General features: G+C 46.6%; 8 non-coding genes and 26 pseudogenes across 8 annotated transcripts; all 34 read left to right on the top strand.

Moving 5' to 3' along the window:
- Positions 1 to 203: 203 nt before the first annotated feature.
- Positions 204 to 322, top strand: LOC148263436 (5S ribosomal RNA; annotated as a pseudogene).
- A 111-nt stretch (positions 323 to 433) lies between these two features.
- On the top strand, positions 434 to 552 carry LOC148263435 (5S ribosomal RNA; annotated as a pseudogene).
- A 560-nt stretch (positions 553 to 1,112) lies between these two features.
- LOC148263434 (5S ribosomal RNA) lies at positions 1,113 to 1,231 on the top strand. Its single transcript, XR_015820611.1, has one exon. It is a non-coding gene; the product is annotated as a 5S ribosomal RNA (ribosomal RNA).
- Positions 1,232 to 1,435: 204 nt separating this feature from the next.
- LOC148263433 (5S ribosomal RNA) lies at positions 1,436 to 1,554 on the top strand (annotated as a pseudogene).
- Positions 1,555 to 2,470: 916 nt separating this feature from the next.
- On the top strand, positions 2,471 to 2,589 carry LOC148263432 (5S ribosomal RNA; annotated as a pseudogene).
- A 205-nt stretch (positions 2,590 to 2,794) lies between these two features.
- Positions 2,795 to 2,913, top strand: LOC148263431 (5S ribosomal RNA; annotated as a pseudogene).
- Positions 2,914 to 3,798: 885 nt separating this feature from the next.
- Positions 3,799 to 3,917, top strand: LOC148263430 (5S ribosomal RNA; annotated as a pseudogene).
- A 559-nt stretch (positions 3,918 to 4,476) lies between these two features.
- On the top strand, positions 4,477 to 4,595 carry LOC148263429 (5S ribosomal RNA; annotated as a pseudogene).
- Positions 4,596 to 4,798: 203 nt separating this feature from the next.
- On the top strand, positions 4,799 to 4,917 carry LOC148263428 (5S ribosomal RNA; annotated as a pseudogene).
- Positions 4,918 to 5,121: 204 nt separating this feature from the next.
- Positions 5,122 to 5,240, top strand: LOC148263427 (5S ribosomal RNA; annotated as a pseudogene).
- Positions 5,241 to 5,475: 235 nt separating this feature from the next.
- Positions 5,476 to 5,594, top strand: LOC148263426 (5S ribosomal RNA; annotated as a pseudogene).
- An 876-nt stretch (positions 5,595 to 6,470) lies between these two features.
- LOC148263425 (5S ribosomal RNA) lies at positions 6,471 to 6,589 on the top strand (annotated as a pseudogene).
- A 205-nt stretch (positions 6,590 to 6,794) lies between these two features.
- On the top strand, positions 6,795 to 6,913 carry LOC148263424 (5S ribosomal RNA). Its single transcript, XR_015820543.1, has one exon. It is a non-coding gene; the product is annotated as a 5S ribosomal RNA (ribosomal RNA).
- Positions 6,914 to 7,118: 205 nt separating this feature from the next.
- Positions 7,119 to 7,237, top strand: LOC148263423 (5S ribosomal RNA). The gene has a single exon (XR_015820816.1). It is a non-coding gene; the product is annotated as a 5S ribosomal RNA (ribosomal RNA).
- A 559-nt stretch (positions 7,238 to 7,796) lies between these two features.
- LOC148263422 (5S ribosomal RNA) lies at positions 7,797 to 7,915 on the top strand (annotated as a pseudogene).
- Positions 7,916 to 8,469: 554 nt separating this feature from the next.
- Positions 8,470 to 8,588, top strand: LOC148263421 (5S ribosomal RNA). The gene has a single exon (XR_015819822.1). It is a non-coding gene; the product is annotated as a 5S ribosomal RNA (ribosomal RNA).
- Positions 8,589 to 9,147: 559 nt separating this feature from the next.
- Positions 9,148 to 9,266, top strand: LOC148263420 (5S ribosomal RNA). Its single transcript, XR_015819701.1, has one exon. It is a non-coding gene; the product is annotated as a 5S ribosomal RNA (ribosomal RNA).
- Positions 9,267 to 9,471: 205 nt separating this feature from the next.
- Positions 9,472 to 9,590, top strand: LOC148263419 (5S ribosomal RNA; annotated as a pseudogene).
- A 206-nt stretch (positions 9,591 to 9,796) lies between these two features.
- Positions 9,797 to 9,915, top strand: LOC148263418 (5S ribosomal RNA). Its single transcript, XR_015819865.1, has one exon. It is a non-coding gene; the product is annotated as a 5S ribosomal RNA (ribosomal RNA).
- A 206-nt stretch (positions 9,916 to 10,121) lies between these two features.
- On the top strand, positions 10,122 to 10,240 carry LOC148263417 (5S ribosomal RNA; annotated as a pseudogene).
- Positions 10,241 to 10,476: 236 nt separating this feature from the next.
- Positions 10,477 to 10,596, top strand: LOC148263416 (5S ribosomal RNA; annotated as a pseudogene).
- A 446-nt stretch (positions 10,597 to 11,042) lies between these two features.
- Positions 11,043 to 11,161, top strand: LOC148263415 (5S ribosomal RNA; annotated as a pseudogene).
- A 210-nt stretch (positions 11,162 to 11,371) lies between these two features.
- Positions 11,372 to 11,490, top strand: LOC148263414 (5S ribosomal RNA). The gene has a single exon (XR_015819611.1). It is a non-coding gene; the product is annotated as a 5S ribosomal RNA (ribosomal RNA).
- A 563-nt stretch (positions 11,491 to 12,053) lies between these two features.
- Positions 12,054 to 12,172, top strand: LOC148263413 (5S ribosomal RNA; annotated as a pseudogene).
- Positions 12,173 to 12,546: 374 nt separating this feature from the next.
- On the top strand, positions 12,547 to 12,665 carry LOC148263412 (5S ribosomal RNA; annotated as a pseudogene).
- Positions 12,666 to 13,224: 559 nt separating this feature from the next.
- On the top strand, positions 13,225 to 13,343 carry LOC148263411 (5S ribosomal RNA; annotated as a pseudogene).
- A 204-nt stretch (positions 13,344 to 13,547) lies between these two features.
- LOC148263410 (5S ribosomal RNA) lies at positions 13,548 to 13,666 on the top strand (annotated as a pseudogene).
- A 209-nt stretch (positions 13,667 to 13,875) lies between these two features.
- Positions 13,876 to 13,994, top strand: LOC148263409 (5S ribosomal RNA; annotated as a pseudogene).
- Positions 13,995 to 14,558: 564 nt separating this feature from the next.
- On the top strand, positions 14,559 to 14,677 carry LOC148263408 (5S ribosomal RNA; annotated as a pseudogene).
- Positions 14,678 to 14,882: 205 nt separating this feature from the next.
- Positions 14,883 to 15,001, top strand: LOC148263407 (5S ribosomal RNA; annotated as a pseudogene).
- Positions 15,002 to 15,560: 559 nt separating this feature from the next.
- Positions 15,561 to 15,678, top strand: LOC148263406 (5S ribosomal RNA; annotated as a pseudogene).
- Positions 15,679 to 15,880: 202 nt separating this feature from the next.
- Positions 15,881 to 15,999, top strand: LOC148263405 (5S ribosomal RNA; annotated as a pseudogene).
- Positions 16,000 to 16,559: 560 nt separating this feature from the next.
- On the top strand, positions 16,560 to 16,677 carry LOC148263404 (5S ribosomal RNA; annotated as a pseudogene).
- A 205-nt stretch (positions 16,678 to 16,882) lies between these two features.
- Positions 16,883 to 17,001, top strand: LOC148263403 (5S ribosomal RNA). The gene has a single exon (XR_015821159.1). It is a non-coding gene; the product is annotated as a 5S ribosomal RNA (ribosomal RNA).
- Positions 17,002 to 17,058: the final 57 nt, after the last annotated feature.

Here is a 17,058-nt window from a genome sequence, read left to right as displayed (position 1 = left end):
TTTTTCGGATGGGTTGTTCGACGTTACTCGCGAATAGAATTATAAACCGCTGGTTCATTTGCAAATGTGAGTCACGGTGTCGAGGCATATTACTTGATATTAGAACGAGATGGAGAGATGCAGAGTGCACGCACAAGGAAACAAATGACGGGAGGGGGAATGGGAGGAGAAAGAGTGTATGTATTTGCAGTGCAGAATGAAACATGAGGGATCATACCAGCACTAATGCAACGGATTCTATCAGAACTCCGCAGTTAAGGGTGCTTGGGCGAGAGTAGTACTCGGATGGGTGACCTCTTGGGAAGTCCTTGTGTCGCACCAATTTTTTTTCAGACGGGTCGAGAATGTGAGGTGAAGTGTGAACGCACAAGGAAACAAATGACGGGAGGGGGAAGAAAGGAGGAGTGTTTGTATTTGCGGCGCGAAATTAAAGATGTGCGATCATACCAGCACTAAAGCCCTAGATCCCATCAGAACTCCGCAGTTAAGTGTGCTTGGGCGAGAGTGGTACTCGGATGGGTGACCACCTGGGAAGCCCTCGTGTTGCACCTATGTTTTTTCGGATGGGTTGTTCGACGTTACGTGCGAATGGAATTATAAACCGCTGGTTCATTTGCAAAGGTGAGTCACGGTGTCGGGGCATATTACTTGATATTAGAACGAGAAAGAGAGATGCAGAGTGCACGCACAAGGAAACAAATGACGAGAGGGAGGATGGGAGGAGAAAGAGTGTATGTATTTGCAGCGCAGAATGAAACATGAGGGATCATACCAGCACTAATGCAACGGATTCTATTAGAACTCCACAGTTAAGGGTGCTTGGGCGAGAAAAGTACTCGTATGGGTGACCTCCTGCGAAGTCCTTATATTTCACTCATTTTCTTAGGAAGTACTCGTGTTGCACCCATTTTTTTGCAGATGATTCTTTCGATGATATGCGCAACTTGAATTATGGTCCTCAGGTTTATTCGCAAATGTGAGTCACGGCACCGTAGTATTTTACTTGATATTAGAACGAGCACGGGAGGTGCAGTGCGCACGCACAAGGAAGCAAATGACGGGAGGGGAAAGAAAGGAAAAGGAGTTTATGTATTTGCAGCGCGGAATTAAACGGGTGCGATCATACCAGCACAAATGCACTGGATCCCATCAGAACTCTGCAGTTAAGTGTGCTTGGGCGTGAGTTGTACTCGGATGGGTGACCTCATGGGAAGTCCTCGTGTCGCACTAATTTTTTTTCAGACGGGTCGTTCGATGTTACGCGCGACTGGAACTATGGTCCACTGGTTTATACGCAAATGTGAGTCCAGAATTAGGGGCATTTTAATCGATATTAGAACGAGAAGGAGAGGCGCAGTGTGAACGCACAAGGAAACATATGATGGGAGGGGGGGAGGGAAGAAGGAGTGTATGTATTTTCAGCACGAAATTAAACAGGTGCGGTCACACCAGCACAAATGCACCGGATCCCATCAGAACTCCGCAGTTAAGTGTGCTTTGGCGAAAGTAGTACAATGATGGGTTACCTCCTGGGAAGTTCTCGTGTTGCACCCATTTTCTTTTTTTCAGATGTGCCGTTCGACGTTACGCGCGACTTTAATTATGGTCCGCAGATTTATTCGCAAATGTGAGTCACGGCGTCGTGGGATTTTACTTGATATTTGAACGAGAACGATAGGTGCAGTGCGCACGCACAAGGAAAAAAATCACGGGAGGGGGAAGAAAGGAGAAGGAGTTTATGTATTTGCAGCGCGAAATGAAACAGGTGCGATCATACCAGCACTAATGCAACGGATTCTATCAGAACTCCGTAGGTAAGGGTTCTTGGGCGAGAGTAGTACTAGCATGAGTTACCTCCTGGGAAGTCCTTATATTTCATCCATTTTCTTGTGAAGTCCTCGTGTTGCACCCATTTTTTTGCAGATGATTCTTTCGACGTTACGCGCGACTTGAATTTTGGTCCTCTGGTTTATTCGCAAATGTGAGTCATGGCGCTGTACCATTTTACTTGATATTAAAACGAGAACGGGAGGTTCAGTGCGCACGCACAAGGAAACAAATTACGGGAGGGGGAAGAAAGGAGAAGTAGTTTATGTATTTGCAGCGCGAAATGAAACAGGTGCGATCGTACTAGCACTAATGCAATGGATTCTATCAGAACTCCGTAGGTAAGGGTGCTTGGGCGAGAGTAGTACTAGCATGGGTTACCTCCTGGGAAGTCCGTATATTTCACCCATTTTCTTGTGAAGTCTTCGTGTTGCACCCATTTTTTTGCAGATGATTCTTTCGACGTTACGCGCGACTTGAATTATTGTCCTCAGGTTTATTCGCAAAGGTGAGTCACCGCGCTGTAGCATTTTACTTGATATTAGAACGAGAACGGGAGGTGTAATGCGCACGCACAAGGAAACAAATGACGGGAGGGGAAGAAAGGGGAATGAGTTTATGTATTTGCAGCGCGAAATTAAACAAGTGCGATCATACTAGCACTAATGCACCGGATCCCATCAGAACTCCGCAGTGAAGTGTGCTTGGCCGAGATTAGTACTCGGATGGGTGACCTCCTGGGAAGTCCTCGTGTCGCACCAATTTTTTTTCAGACGGATCGTTCGACGTTACGCGCGTCTGGAACTAGGGTCCGCTGGTTTATACGCAAATGTGAGTCAAGAAGCAGGGGCATTTTAATCGATATTAGAACGAGAATGAGAGGTGAAGTGTGAACGCACAAGGAAACAAATGATAGGAGGGGGAAGAAAGGAGAAGGAGTGTATGTATTTGTAGCGCAAAAGTAAACAGGTGCGATCATACCAGCACTAAAGCTCCGGATCCCATCAGAACTACGCAGTTAAGTGTGCTTGGGCGAGCATAGTACTCGGATGGGTGACCACTTGGGAAGCCCTCGTGTTGCACCTATTTTTTTTCGGATGGGTTGTTCGACGTTACGCGCGAATAGAATTATAAACCGCAGGTTCATTTGCAAAGATGAGTCACGGTGCCGAGGCATATTACTTGATATTAGAACGAGAAAGAGAAATGCAGAGTGCACGCACAAGGAAACAAATGACGGGAGGGGGGATGGGAGGAGAAAGAGTGTATGTATTTGCAGTGCAGAATGAAACATAGGGATCATACCAGCACTAATGCAACGGATTCTATCAGACCTCCGCAGTTAAGGGTGCTTGGGCGAGAAAAGTACTCGGATGGGTGACCTTCTGCGAAGTCCTTATATTTCACCCATTTTCTTGGGAGGTCCTCGTGTTGCACCCATCTTTTTGCATATGATTCTTTCGATGTTACGCGCGACTTGATTTATGGTCAGCAGGTTTATTCGCAAATGTGAGTCACGGCGCCGTGGCATTTTACTTGATATTAGAACGAGTACGGGAGGTGCAGTGCGCACGCACAAGAAAACAAATGACGGGAGGAGGAAGAAAAGAGAAGGGGTGTATGTATTTGAAGCGCAAAATTAAACAAGTGGCATCATACCAGCACTAATGCACTGGATCCAATCAGAACTCTGCAGTTAAGTGTGCTTTGGCGAAAGTAGTACAATGATGGGTTACCTCCTGGGAAGTTCTCGTGTTGCACCCATTTTTTTTTTCAGATGTGTCGTTCGACGTTACGCGCGACTTTAATTATGGTCCGCAGATTTATTCGCAAATGTGAGTCACGGTGCCGTGGCATTTTACTTGATATTTGAACGAGAACAAGAGGTGCAGTGCGCACGCACAAGGGAACAAATGACGGGAGGGGGAAGAAAGGAGAAGGAGTTTATGTATTTGCAGCGCCAAATTAAAAAGGTGCGATCATACCAGCAATAATGCACCGGCTCCCATCAGAACTCCGCAGTTAAGTGTGCTTGGGCGAGAATAGTACTCGGATGGGTGACCTCCTGGGAAGTCCTCGTGTCACACTAATTTTTTTTTCAGATGGGTCGTATGACGTTACGCGCGACTTGAACTAGGGTCCACTGGTTTATACGCAAATGTGAGTCAAGAAGCAGGGGCATTTTACTCGATATTAGAACGAGAAGGAGAGGTGAAGTGTGAACGCACAAGGAAACAATTGATGGGAGGGGGAGGGAAGGAGAAGGAGTGTATGTATTTTCAGTGCGAAATGAAACAGGTGCGATCATAACACACTAATGCAATGGATTCTATCAGAACTCCGTAGGTAAGGGTGCTTGGGCGAGAGTAGTACTAGCATGGGTTACCCCTTGCGAAGTCCTTATATTTCACCCATTTTCTTGTGAAGTCCTCGTGTTGCACCCATTTTTTTGCTGATGATTCTTTCGACGTTACGCGCGACTTGAATTATGGTCCTCAGGTTTATTCGCAAATGTGAGTCACGGCGCCGTGGCAATTTACTTGATATTAGAATGAGAACGGGAGGTGCAGTGCGCAAGCACAAGGAAACAAATGACGGGAGGGGGAAGAAAGGGGAATGAGTTTATGTATTTGCAGCGCAAAATTAAACAGGTGAGATCATACCAGCACTAATGCACCGGATCCCATCAGAACTCCGCAGATAAGTGTGCTTTGGCGAGAGTAGTACTCGGATTGGTGACCTCCTGGGAAGTCCTCGTGTCGCACCAATTTTTTTTCAGACGGGTCGTTCGACGTTACGCGCGACTGGAACTAGGGTCCGCTGGTTTATACGCAAATGTGAGTCAAGAAGCAAGGGCATTTTAATCGATATTAAAACGAGAAGGAGAGATATAGAGTGCACGCACAAGGAAACAATTGACGGGAGGGGGGATGGAGGAAGGAGTGTATGTATTTTCAGCACGAAATTAAACAGGTGCGGTCACACCAGCACAAATACACCGGATCCCATCAGAACTTCGCAGTTAAGTGTGCTTTGGCGTAAGTAGTACAATGATGGGTTACCTCCTGGGAAATTCTCGTGTTGCACCCATTTTTTTTTTCAGATGTGCCGTTCGACGTTACGCGCGACTTTAATTATGGTCCGCAGATTTATTCGCAAATGTGAGTCACAGCGCCGTGGCATTTTACTTGATATTTGAACGAGAACGAGAGGTACAGTGCGCACGCACAAGGAAACAAATGACGGGAGGGGGAAGGAAGGAGGAGTTTATGTATTTGCAGTGCAAAATTAAACAGGTGCGATCATACCAGCACTAATGCACCGGATTCCATTAGAACTCCGTAGGTAAGGGTGCTTGGGCGAGAGTAATACTAGCAAGGGTTACCTCCTGCGAAGTCCTTATATTTCACCTATTTTCTTGTGAAGTCCTTGTGTTGCACCCATTTTTTTGCAGATGATTCTTTCGGCATTACGCGCGACTTGAATTATGGTCCTCAGGTTTATTCGCAAATTTGAGTCACGGCACCGTAGTATTTTACTTGACATTAGAACGAGCATGGGAGGTGCAGTGCGCACGCACAAGGAAACAAATGACGGGAGGGAGAAGAAAGGAGAAGGAGTTTATGTATTTGCAGTGCAAAATTAAACATGTGCGATCATACCAGTACTAATGCACCGGATCCCATCAAAACTCCGCAGTTAAGTGTGCTTGGGCGAGAGCAGTACTCGGATAGGTGACATCCTGGGAAGTCCTTGTGTCGTACTAATTTTTTTCCAGACGGGTCGTTCGACGTTACGCACAACTAAAACTATGGTCCGCTGGTTTATACGCAAATGTGAGTCAAGAATCAGGGGTATTTTAATCGATATTAGAACGAGAAGGAGAGGTGCAGTGTGAACGCACAAGGAAACAAATGATGGGAGGGGGGGAGGGAAGAAGGAGTGTATGTATTTTCAGCACGAAATGAAACAGGTGCGATCATACCAGCACTAATGCATCGGATTCTATCAGAACTATGTAGGTAAGGGTGCTTGGGCGAAAGTAGTACTAGCATGGGTTACCTCCTGCGAAGTCCTTATATTTCACCCATTTTCTTGTGAAGTCCTCGTGTTGCACCCATCTTTTTGTAGATGATTCTTTCGACGTTACGCGCGACTTGATTTATGGTCCGCAGGTTTATTCGCAAATGTGAGTCACGGTGCCGTGGCATTTTACTTGATATTAGAACGAGTACGGGAGGTGCAGTTCGCACGCACAAGGAAACAAATGACGGGATGAGGAAGAAAAGAGAAGGAGTGTATGTATTTGCAGCGCGAAATTAAACAGGCACGATTATACCAGCACTAACGCACTGGATCCCATCATAACTCCGCAGTTATGTGTGCTCGAGCGAGATTAGTACTCGGATGGGTGACCTCCTGGGAAGTCCTTGTGTCGCACCAATTGTTTTTCAGACGGGTCGTTCGACGTTACGCGCGTCTGGAACTAGGGCCCGCTAGTTTATACGCAAATGTGAATCAAGAAGCAGGGGCATTTTAATCGATATTAGAACGAGAATGAGAGGTGAAGTGTGAACCCACAAGGAAACAAATGACGGGAGGGGGAAGAAAGGAGTAGGAGTGTTTGCAGCGTGAAATTAAACAGGTGCTATCATACCAGCACTAAAGCTCCGGATCCCATCAGAACTCCGTAGTTAAGTGTGCTTTGACCAGAGTAGTACTCGGATGGGTGACCACCTGGGAAGCCCTCGTGTTGCACCTATTTTTTTCCGAATGGGTTGTTCGACGTTACGCACGAATGGAATTATAAACCGCTGGTTCATTTGCAAAGGTGAGTCACGGTGGCGGGGCATATTACTTGATATTAGAACGAGATAGAGAGATGCAGAGTGCACGCACAAGGAAACATATGACGGGAGGGGGAAGAAAGGAGAAGGAGTTTATGTATTTGCAGCGCGGAATTAAACGGGTGCGATCATACCAGCACTAATGCACCGGATCCCATCAGAACTCCGCAGTGAAGTTTGCTTGGGCGAGATTAGTACTCGGATGGGTGACCTCCTGGGAAGTCCTCGTGTCGCACCAATTTTTTTTCAGACGGGTCGTTCGACGGTACGCGCGTCTGGAACTAGGGTCCGCTGGTTTATACGCAAATTTGAGTCAAGAAGTAGAGGCATTTTAATCGATATTAGAACGAGAATGAGAGGTGAAGTGTGAACGCACATGGAAACAAATGACGGGCGGGGGAAGAAAGGAGAAGGAGTGTATGTATTTGCAGCGCGAAATTAAACAGGTGCGATCATACCAGCACTAAAACTCCGGATCCCATCAGAACTCCGCAGTTAAGTGTGCTTGGGCGAGAGTAGTACTCGGATGGGTGACCACTTGCGAAGCCCTCGTGTTGCACCTATTTTTTTCGGATGGGTTGTTCGACGTTAAGCGCGAATGGAATTATAAACCGTTGGTTCATTTGCAAAGGTGAGTCACGGTGCCGGGGCATATTACTTGATATTAGAACGAGAAAAAGAGATGCAGATTGCACGCACAAGGAAACAAATGACAGGAAAGGGGATGGAAGGAGAAAGAGTGTATGTATTTGCAGTGCAGAATGAAACATGAGGGATCATACCAGCACTAATGCAACGGATTCTATCAGAACTCCGCAGTTAAGGGTGCTTGGGCGAGAAAACTACTCGGATGGGTGACCTCCTGCGGAGTCCTTATATTTCACCCATTTATTTGTGAAGTCCTCGTGTCGCACCAATTTTTTTTCAGACGGATCGTTCGACGTTACGCGCGTCTGGAACTAGGGTCCGCTGGTTTATACGCAAATGTGAGTCAAGAATCAGGGGTATTTTAATCGATATTAGAACGAGAATGAGAGGTGAAGTGTGAACGCATAAGGAAACAAATGACGGGAGGGGGAAGAAAGGAGAAGGAGTTTATGTATTTGCAGCGCAAAATTAAACAGGTGCGATCATACCAGCACTAATGCACCGGATCCCATCAGAACTCTGCAGTTAAGTGTACTTGGGCGAGAGTAGTACTCGGATGGGTGACCTCCTGGGACGTCCTCGTGTTGCACTAATTTTTTTTTCAGACGGGTCGTTCGACGTTAAGCGCGACTGGAACGAGGGTCCACTGGTTTATACGCAAATGTGAGTCAAGAAGCAGGGGCATTTTAATCGATATTAGAACGAGAAAGAGAGATGCAGAGTGCACGCACAAGGAAACAAATGACGGGAGGAGGGAAAAAAAGTGTATGTATTTGCAGCGCAGAATGAAACATGAGCAATCATACCAGCACCAATGCAACGGATTCTATCAGAACTCCGCAAGTTAAGGGTGCTTGGGCGAGAGAAGCACTAGGATGGGTGACCTCCTGCGAAGTCCTTATATTTCACCCATTTTCTTAGGAAGTCCTCGTGTTGCACCCATTTTTTTGCAGATGATTCTTTCGACGATACGCGCGACTTGAATTATGGTTCTCAGGTTTATTCGCAAATGTGAGTCACGACACCGTAGCATTTTACTTGATATTAGAACGAGCACGGGAGGTGCAGTGCGCACGCACAAGGAAACAAATGACGGGAGGGGGAAGAAAGGAGAAGGAGTTTATGTATTTGCTGCGTTGAATTAAACGGGTGCGATCATACCAGCACTAATGCACCGGATCCCATCAGAACTCAGCAGTTAAGTGTGCTTGGGCGAGAGTAGTACTCGGATGGGTGACCTCCTGGGAAGTCCTCGTGTCGCACCAATTTTTTTTCAGACGGGTCGTTCGATGTTACGCGCGACTAGAACTAGGGTCTGCTGGTTTATACGCAAATGTGAGTCAAGACGCAGGGGCATTTTAATCGATGTTAGAACGAGAAGGAGAGGTGCAGTGTGAACGCACAAGGAAACAATTGATGGGAGGGGGCGGGAAGGAGAAGGAGTGTATGTATTTTCAGCACGAAATGAAACAGGTACGATCATACCAGCACTAATGCAACGGATTCTATCAGAACTCCGTAGGTAAGGGTGCTTGGGCGAGAGTAGTACTAGCATGGGTTACCTCCTGTGAAGTCGTTATATTTCACCCATTTTCTTGTGAAGTCCTCGTGTTGCACCCATTTTTTTACAGATGATTCTTTCGACGATACGGGCGACTTGAATTATGGTCCTCAGGTTTATTCGCAAATGTGAGTCACGGCGCTGTAGCATTTTACTTGATATTAGAACGAGCACGGGAGGTGCAATTCGCACGCACAAGGAAACAAATGGCGGGAGGGGGAAGAAAGGAGAAGGAGTTTATGTATTTGCAGCGCGGAATTAAACGGGTGCGATCATACCAGCACTAATGCACCGGATCCCATCAGAACTCCGCAGTTAAGTGTGCTTGGGCGAGAGTAGTACTCGGATGGGTGACCTCCTGGAAAGTCCTCGTGTCGCACCAATTTTTTTTTAGACAGGTCGTTCGAAGTTACGCGCGACTGGAACTAGGGTCCGCTGGTTTATACGCAAATGTGAGTCAAGAAGCAGGGGCATTTTAATCGATATTAGAACGAGAATGAGAGGTGAAGTGCGAACGCACAAGGAAACAAATGACGGGAGGGGGAAGAAAGGAGAAGGAGTGTATGTATTTGTAGCGCGAAACTAAACAGGTGCGATCATACCAGCACTAAAGCCCCGAATCCCATCAGAACTCTGCAGTTAAGTGTGCTTGGGTGAGATTAGTACTCGGATGGATGACCTCCTGGGAAGTCCTGGTGTCGCACCAATTTTTTTTTCAGACGGGTCGTTCGACGTTACGCGCGTCTGGAACTAGGGTCCGTTGGTTTATACGCAAATTTGAGTCAAGAATCAGGGGCATTTTAATCGATATTAGAACGAGAATGAGAGGTAAAGTGTGAACGCACAAGGAAACAAATGACTGGAGGGGGAAGAAAGGAGAAGGTGTGTATGTATTTGTAGCTCGAAATTAAACATGTGCGATCATACCAGCACCAAAACTCCGGATCCCATCAGAACTCCGCATTTAAGTGTGCTTGGGCGAGGGTAGTACTTGGATGGGTGACCACTTGGGAAGCCCTCGTGTTGCACCTATTTTTTTTCGGATGGGTTGTTCGACGTTACGCGCGAATGGAATTATAAACCACTGGTTCATTTGCAAAGGTGAGTCACGGTGCCAGGTCATATTACTTGATATTAGAACGAGAAAGAGAGATGCAGAGTGCACGCACAAGGAAACAAATGACGGGAGGGGGGATGGGAGGAGAAAGAGTGTATGTATTCGCTGTGCAGAATGAAACATGAGGGATCATACCAGCACTAATGCAACGGATTCTATCAGAACTCCGCAGTTAAGGGTGCTTGGGAGAGAAAAGTACTCGGATGGGTGACCTCCTGCGAAGTCCTTATATTTCACCCATTTTCTTGGGAGGTCCTCGTGTTGCACCCATCTTTTTTCAGATGATTCTTTCGACGTTACGCGCGACTTGATTTATGGTCCGCAGGTTTATTCGCAAATGTGAGTCATGGCGCCGTGGCATTTTACTTGATATTAGAACGAGTACGGGAGGTGCATTGCGTACGCACAAGGAAACAAATGACGGGATGAGGAAGAAAAGAGAAGGAGTGTATGTATTTGAAGCGCAAAATTAAACAAATGGCATCATACCAGCACTAATGCACCGGATCCCATCAGAACTCTACAGTTAAGTGTGCTTGGGCGAGAGTAGTACTCGAATGGGTGACCTCCTGGGAAGTCCTCGTGTCGCACCAATTTTTTTTCAGACGGGTCGTTCGACGTTACGCGCGACTGGAACGAGGGTCCGTTGGTTTATACGCAAATGTGAGTCAAGAAGCAGGGGCATTTTAATCGATATTAGAACGAGAAGCAGAGGTGCAGTGTGAACGCACAAAGAAACAATTGATGGGAGGGGGAGGGAAGGAGAAGAAGTGTATGTATTTTCAGCACGAAATGAAACAGGTGCGATCATACCAGCACTAATGCAACGGATTCTATTAGAACTCCGTAGGTAAGGGTGTTTGGGCGAGTGTAGTTCTAGCATGGGTCCGCTGGTTTATACGAAAATGTGAGTCAAGAATCTGGGGCATTTTAATCGATATTAGAATGAGAAGGAGAGGTGCAGTGTGAACGCACAAGGAAACAAATGATGGGAGGGGGGGAGGGAAGAAGGAGTGTATGTATTTTCAGCACGAAATTAAACAGGTGCGGTCACACCTGCACAAATCCACCGGATCCCATAAGAACTCCACAGTTAAGTGTGCTTTGGCGAAAGCAGTACAATGATGGGTTACCTCCTGGGAAGTTCTCGTGTTGCACCCATTTTCTTTTTTTTTAGATGTGCAGTTCGACGTTACGCGCGACTTTAATTATGGTCTGCAAATTTATTCACAAATGTGAGTCACAGCACCGTGGCATTTTACTTGATATTTGAACGAGAATGAGAGGTGCAGTGCGCACGCACAAGGAAACAAATGACGGGAGGGGGAAGAAAGGAGAAGGAGTTTATGTATTTGCTACGTTGAATTAAACGGGTGCGATCATACCAGCACTAATGCACCGGATCCCATCAGAACTCTGCAGTTAAGTGTGCTTGGGCGAGAGTAGTACTCAGATGGGTGACCTCTTGGGAAGTCCTCGTGTCGCACCAATTTTTTTTCAGACGGGTCGTTCAACGTTACGCGCGACTAGAACTAGGGTCCGCTGGTTTATACGCAAATGTGAGTCAAGAAGCATGGGCATTTAAATCGATATTAGAACGAGAAGGAGAGGTGCAGTGTGAACACACAAGGAAACAATTGATGGGAGGGGGAGGGAAGGAGAAGGAGTGTATGTATTTTCAGCACGAAATGAAACAGGTGCGATCATACAAGCACTAATGCAACGGATTCTATCAGAACTCTGTAGGTAAGGGTGCTTGGGCGAGAGCAGTACTAGCATGGGTTACCTCCTGCGAAGTCCTTATATTTCACCCATTTTCTTGTGAAGTCCTCGTGTTGCACCCATCTTCTTTTTTTCAGATGTGCCGTTCGACGTTACGCGCGACTTTAATTATGGAATGCAGATTTATTCGCAAATGAGAGTCACGGCACCGTGGCATTTTACTTGATATTTGAACGAGAACGAGAGGTGCAGTGCGCACGCACAAGGAAACAAATGACGGGAGAGGGAAGAAAGGAGAAGGAGTTTATGTATTTGCTACGTTGAATTAAACGGGTGCGATCATACCAGCACTAATGCACAGGATCCCATCAGAACTCTGCAGTCAAGTGTGCTTGGGCGAGAGTAGTACTCGGATGGGTGACCTCCTGGGAAGTCCTCGTGTCGCACCAATTTTTTTTCAGACGGGTCGTTCGACGTTACGCGCGACTAGAACTAGGGTCCGCTGGTTTATACGCAAATGTGAGTCAAGAAGCAGGGGCATTTAAATCGATATTAGAACGAGAAGGAGAGGTGCAGTGTGAACACACAAGGAAACAATTGATGGGAGGGGGAGAGAAGGAGAAGGAGTGTATGTATTTTCAGCACGAAATGAAACAGGTGCGATCATACAAGCACTAATGCAACGGATTCTATCAGAACTCTGTAGGTAAGGGTGCTTGGGCGAGAGTAGTACTAGCATGGGTTACCTCCTGCGAAGTCCTTATATTTCACCCATTTTCTTGTGAAGTCCTCGTGTTGCACCCATCTTCTTTTTTTTAGATGTGTCGTTCGACGTTACCAGCACAAATGCACCGGATCCCATCAGAACTTCGCAGTTAAGTGTGCTTTGGCGAAAGTAGTACTCAGATGGGTGGCCTCCTGGGAAGTCCTCGTGTCGCAATAATTTTTTTTCAGACGGGTCGTACGACGTTACGCGCGACTGAAACTAGGGTCCGCTAGTTTATACGCAAATGTGAGTCAAGAAGTAGGGGCATTTTAATCGATATTAGAACGAGAATGAGAGGTGCAGTGTGAACGCACAAGGAAACAATTGACGGGAGGGGGAAGAAAGGAGAAGGAGTGTATGTTTTTGCAGCGCGAACTTAAACAGGAGCGATTATACCAGCACTAAAGCCCCGTATCCCATCAGAACTCTGCAGTTAAGTGTGCTTGGGCGAGAGTAGTACTCGGATGGGTGACCTCCTGCGAAGTCCTTATATTTCACCCATTTTCTTGTGAAGTCCTCGTGTTGCACCCATTTTTTTGCAGACGATTCTTTCGACGCTACGCGCGACTTGAATTATGGTCCTCAGGTTTATTCGCAAATGTGAGTCACGGCACCTTAGTATTTTACTTGATATTAGAACGAGCACGGGAGGTGCAGTGCGCACGCACAAGGAAACAAATGACGGGAGGGGGAAGAAAGGAGAAGGAGTTTATCTATTTGCAGCGCGAAATTAAACGGGTGCAATCATACCAGCACTAATGCACTGGATCCCATCAGAACTCTGCAGTTAATTGTGCTTGGGCGAGAGTAGTACTCGGATGGGTGACCTCCTGGGAAGTCTTTGTGTTGCACCAATTTTTTTTCAGACGGGTCGTTCGACGTTACGCGCGACTGGAACTATGGTCCGCTGGTTTATACGCAAATGTGAGTCAAGAATCAGGGGTATTTTAATCGATATTAGAACGAGAAGGAGAGGTGCAGTGTGAATGCACAAGGAAACAAATGATTGGAGGGGGGGAGGGAAGAAGGAGTGTATGTATTTTCAGCCAGAAATTAAACAGTTGCGCTCACACCAGCACAAATGCACCGGATCCCATCAGAACTCCGCAGTTAAGTGTGATTTGACGAAAGTAGTACAATGATGGGTTACCTCCTGGGAAGTTCTCGTGTTGCACCCATTTTCTTTTTTTCAGATGTGCCGTTCGACGTTACGCGCGACTTTAATTATGGTCCGCAGATTTATTCGCAAATGTGAGTCACGGCGCTGTGGCATCTTACTTGATATTTGAACGAGAACAAGAGGTGCAGTGCGCACACACAAGGAAACAAATGACGGGAGGGGGAAGAACGGAGAAGTAGTTTATGTATTTGCAGCGCGAACTTAACCGAGTGCGATCAAACCAGCACTAATGCACCGGATCCCATCAGAACTCCGCAGTTAAGTGTGTTTGGGCGAGAGTAGTACTCGGATGGGTGACCTCCTGTGAAGTCCTCGTGTCGTACTAATTTTTTTTTTTCAGACGGGTCGTTCGACGTTGCGCGCGACTGGAACTAGGGTCTACTGGTTTATACACAAATGTGAGTCAAGAAGCAGGGGCATTTTAATCGATATTAGAACGAGAAGGAGAGATGCAGAGTGCACGCACAAGGAAACAAATGACGGGAGGGGGGATGGAGGGAGAAAAAGTTAATGTATTTGCAGCGCAAAATGAAACATGAGCCATCATACCAGCACCAATGCAACGGATTCTATTAGAACTCCGCAAGTTAAGGGTGCTTGGGCGAGAGTAGCACTAGGATGGGTGACCTCCTGCGAAGTCCTTATATTTCACCCATTTTCTTAGGAAGTCCACGTGTTGCACCCATTTTTTTACAAATGATTCTTTTGACGTTACGCGCGACTTGAATTATGGTCCTCAGGTTTATTCGTAAATGTGAGTCACGGCGCTGTAGCATTTTACTTGTTATTAGAACGAGAACGGGAGCTGCAGTGCGCACGCACAAGGAAACAAATGACGAGAGGGGGACGAAAGGGGAATGAGTTTGTGTATTTGCAGCGGAAAATTAAACAGGTGCAATCATTTCAGCAGTAATGCACCGGATCCCATCAGAACTCCGCAGTTTTGTGTGCTTGGGCAAGAGTAGTACTCGGATGGGTGACCTCTTGGGAAGTCCTCGTGTCGCACCAATTTTTTTTCAGACGGGTCATTTGACATTACGCGCGACTGGAACTAGGGTCCGCTGGTTTATACGCAAATGTGAGTCAAGAAGCAGGGTCATTTTAATCGATATTAGAACAAGAATGAGAGGTGAAGTGTGAACGCAGAAGGAAACAAATGACCGGAGGGGGAAGAAAGGAGAAGGAGTATATGTATTTGCAGCGCGAAATTAAACAGGTGCAATCATACCAGCACTAAAGCCCTGGATCCCATCGGGACTACGCACTTAAGTGTGCTTGGGCGAGAGTAGTACTCGGATGGGTGACAACTTGGGAAGCCCTCGTGTTGCACCTATTTTTTTCGGATGGGTTGTTCGACGTTACGCGCGAATGGAATTATAAACTGCTGGTTCATTTGCAAAGGTGAGTCACGATGCTGGGGCATATTACTTGATATTAGAACGAGAAAGAGAGATGCAGAGTGCACGCAAAAGGAAACAAATGACGGGAGGGGGGATGGGAGGAGAAAGAATGTATGTATTTGCAGTGCAGAATGAAACATGAGGGATCATACCAACACTAATGCAACGGATTCTATCAGAACTCCGCAGTTAAGGGTGCTTGGGCGAGAAAAGTACTCGGATGGGTGACCTCCTGCGAAGTCCTTATATTTCACCCAATTTCTTGGGAGGTCCTCGTGTTGCACCCATCTTTTTGCAGATGATTCTTTCGACGTTACACTAGTCTGGAACTAGGGTCCGCTGGTTTATACGCAAATGTAAGTCAAGAAGCAGGGGCATTTTAATCGATATTAGAACGAGAATGAGAGGTGAAGTGTGAACGCACAAGGAAACAAATGACGGGAGGGGGAAGAAAGGAGAAGGAGTGTATGTATTTGCAGCGCGAAACTAAACAGGTGCGATCATACCAGTACTAAAGCCCCGGATCCCATCAGAACTCCGTAGTTAAGTGTGCTTGGTGAGATTAGTACTCGGATGGTTGACCTCTTGGGAAGTACTCATGTCGCAACAATTTTTTTTCAGAAGGGTCGTTCGACGTTACGCGCGTCTGGAACTAGGGTCCGCTGGTTTATACGCAAATGTGAGTCAAGAAGAAGGGGCATTTTAATCGATATTAGAACGAGAATGAGAGGTGAAGTGTGAACGCACAAGGAAACAAATGATGGGAGGGGGAAGAAAGGAGGAGTGTATGTATTTGCAGCACGAAATTAAATTGGTTCGATCACACCAGCACTAATGCAACGGATTCTATCAGAACTCCGCAGTTAAGTGTGCTTGGGCGAGAGTAGTACTCAGATGGGTGACCACTTGGGAAGCCCTCGTGTTGCACATATTTTTTTTCGGATGGGTTGTTCGACGTTACACGCGAATAGAATTATAAACTGCTGGTTCATTTGCAAAGGTGAGTCACGGTGCCGGGGCATATTACTTGATATTAGAACGAGAAAGAAAGATGCAGAGTGCACGCACAAGGAAACAAATGACGGGAGGGGGGATCGGAGGAGAAAGAATGTATGTATTTGCAGTGCAGAATGAAACATGAGGGATCATACCAGCGCTAATGCAACGGATTCTATCAGAACTCCGCAGTTAAGGGTGCTTGGGCGAGAAAAGTACTCGGATGGGTGACCTCCTGCGAAGTCCTTATATTTCACCCAATTTCTTGGGAGGTCCTCGTGTTGCACCCATCTTTTTGCAGATGATTCTTTCGACGTTACGCTCGTCTGGAACTAGGGTCCGCTGGTTTATACGCAAATGTAAGTCAAGAAGCAGGGGCATTTTAATCGATATTAGAACGAGAATGAGAGGTGAAGTGTGAACGCACAAGGAAACAAATGACGGGAGGGGGAAGAAAGGAGAAGGAGTGTATGTATTTGCAGCGCGAAACTAAACAGGTGCGATCATACCAGCACTAAAGCCCCGGATCCCATCAGAACTCCGCAGTTAAGTGTGCTTGGTGAGATTAGTACTCGGATGGTTGACCTCCTAGGAAGTCCTCGTGTCGCAACAATTTTTTTTCAGAAGGGTCGTTCGACGTTACGCGCGTCTGGAACTAGGGTCCGCTGGTTTATACGCAAATGTGAGTCGAGAAGCAGGGGCATTTTAATCGAAATTAGAACGAGAATGAGAGGTAAAGTGTGAACGCACAAGGAAACAAATGACGGGAGGGGGAAGAAAGGAGAAGGAGTGTATGTATTTGCAGCGCGAAATTAAACAGGTGCGATCATACCAGCACTAAAGCTCCGGATCCCATCAGAACTCCGCAGTTAAGTGTGCTTGGGCGAGAGTAGTACTCAGATGGGTGACCACTTGGGAAGCCCTCGTGTTGCACATATTTTTTTTCGGATGGGTTGTTCGACGTTACGCACGAATAGAATTATAAACTGGTGGT

This window comes from Carica papaya, chromosome 5 (assembly GCF_054855325.1).
Source record: "Carica papaya isolate Zhongbai chromosome 5, ASM5485532v1, whole genome shotgun sequence".
In the NCBI taxonomy this organism is placed as follows: Eukaryota; Viridiplantae; Streptophyta; class Magnoliopsida; order Brassicales; family Caricaceae; genus Carica; species Carica papaya.
Note: the sequence above shows the minus strand (reverse complement) of the source record. Positions and strands in the feature narration are given on the sequence as shown.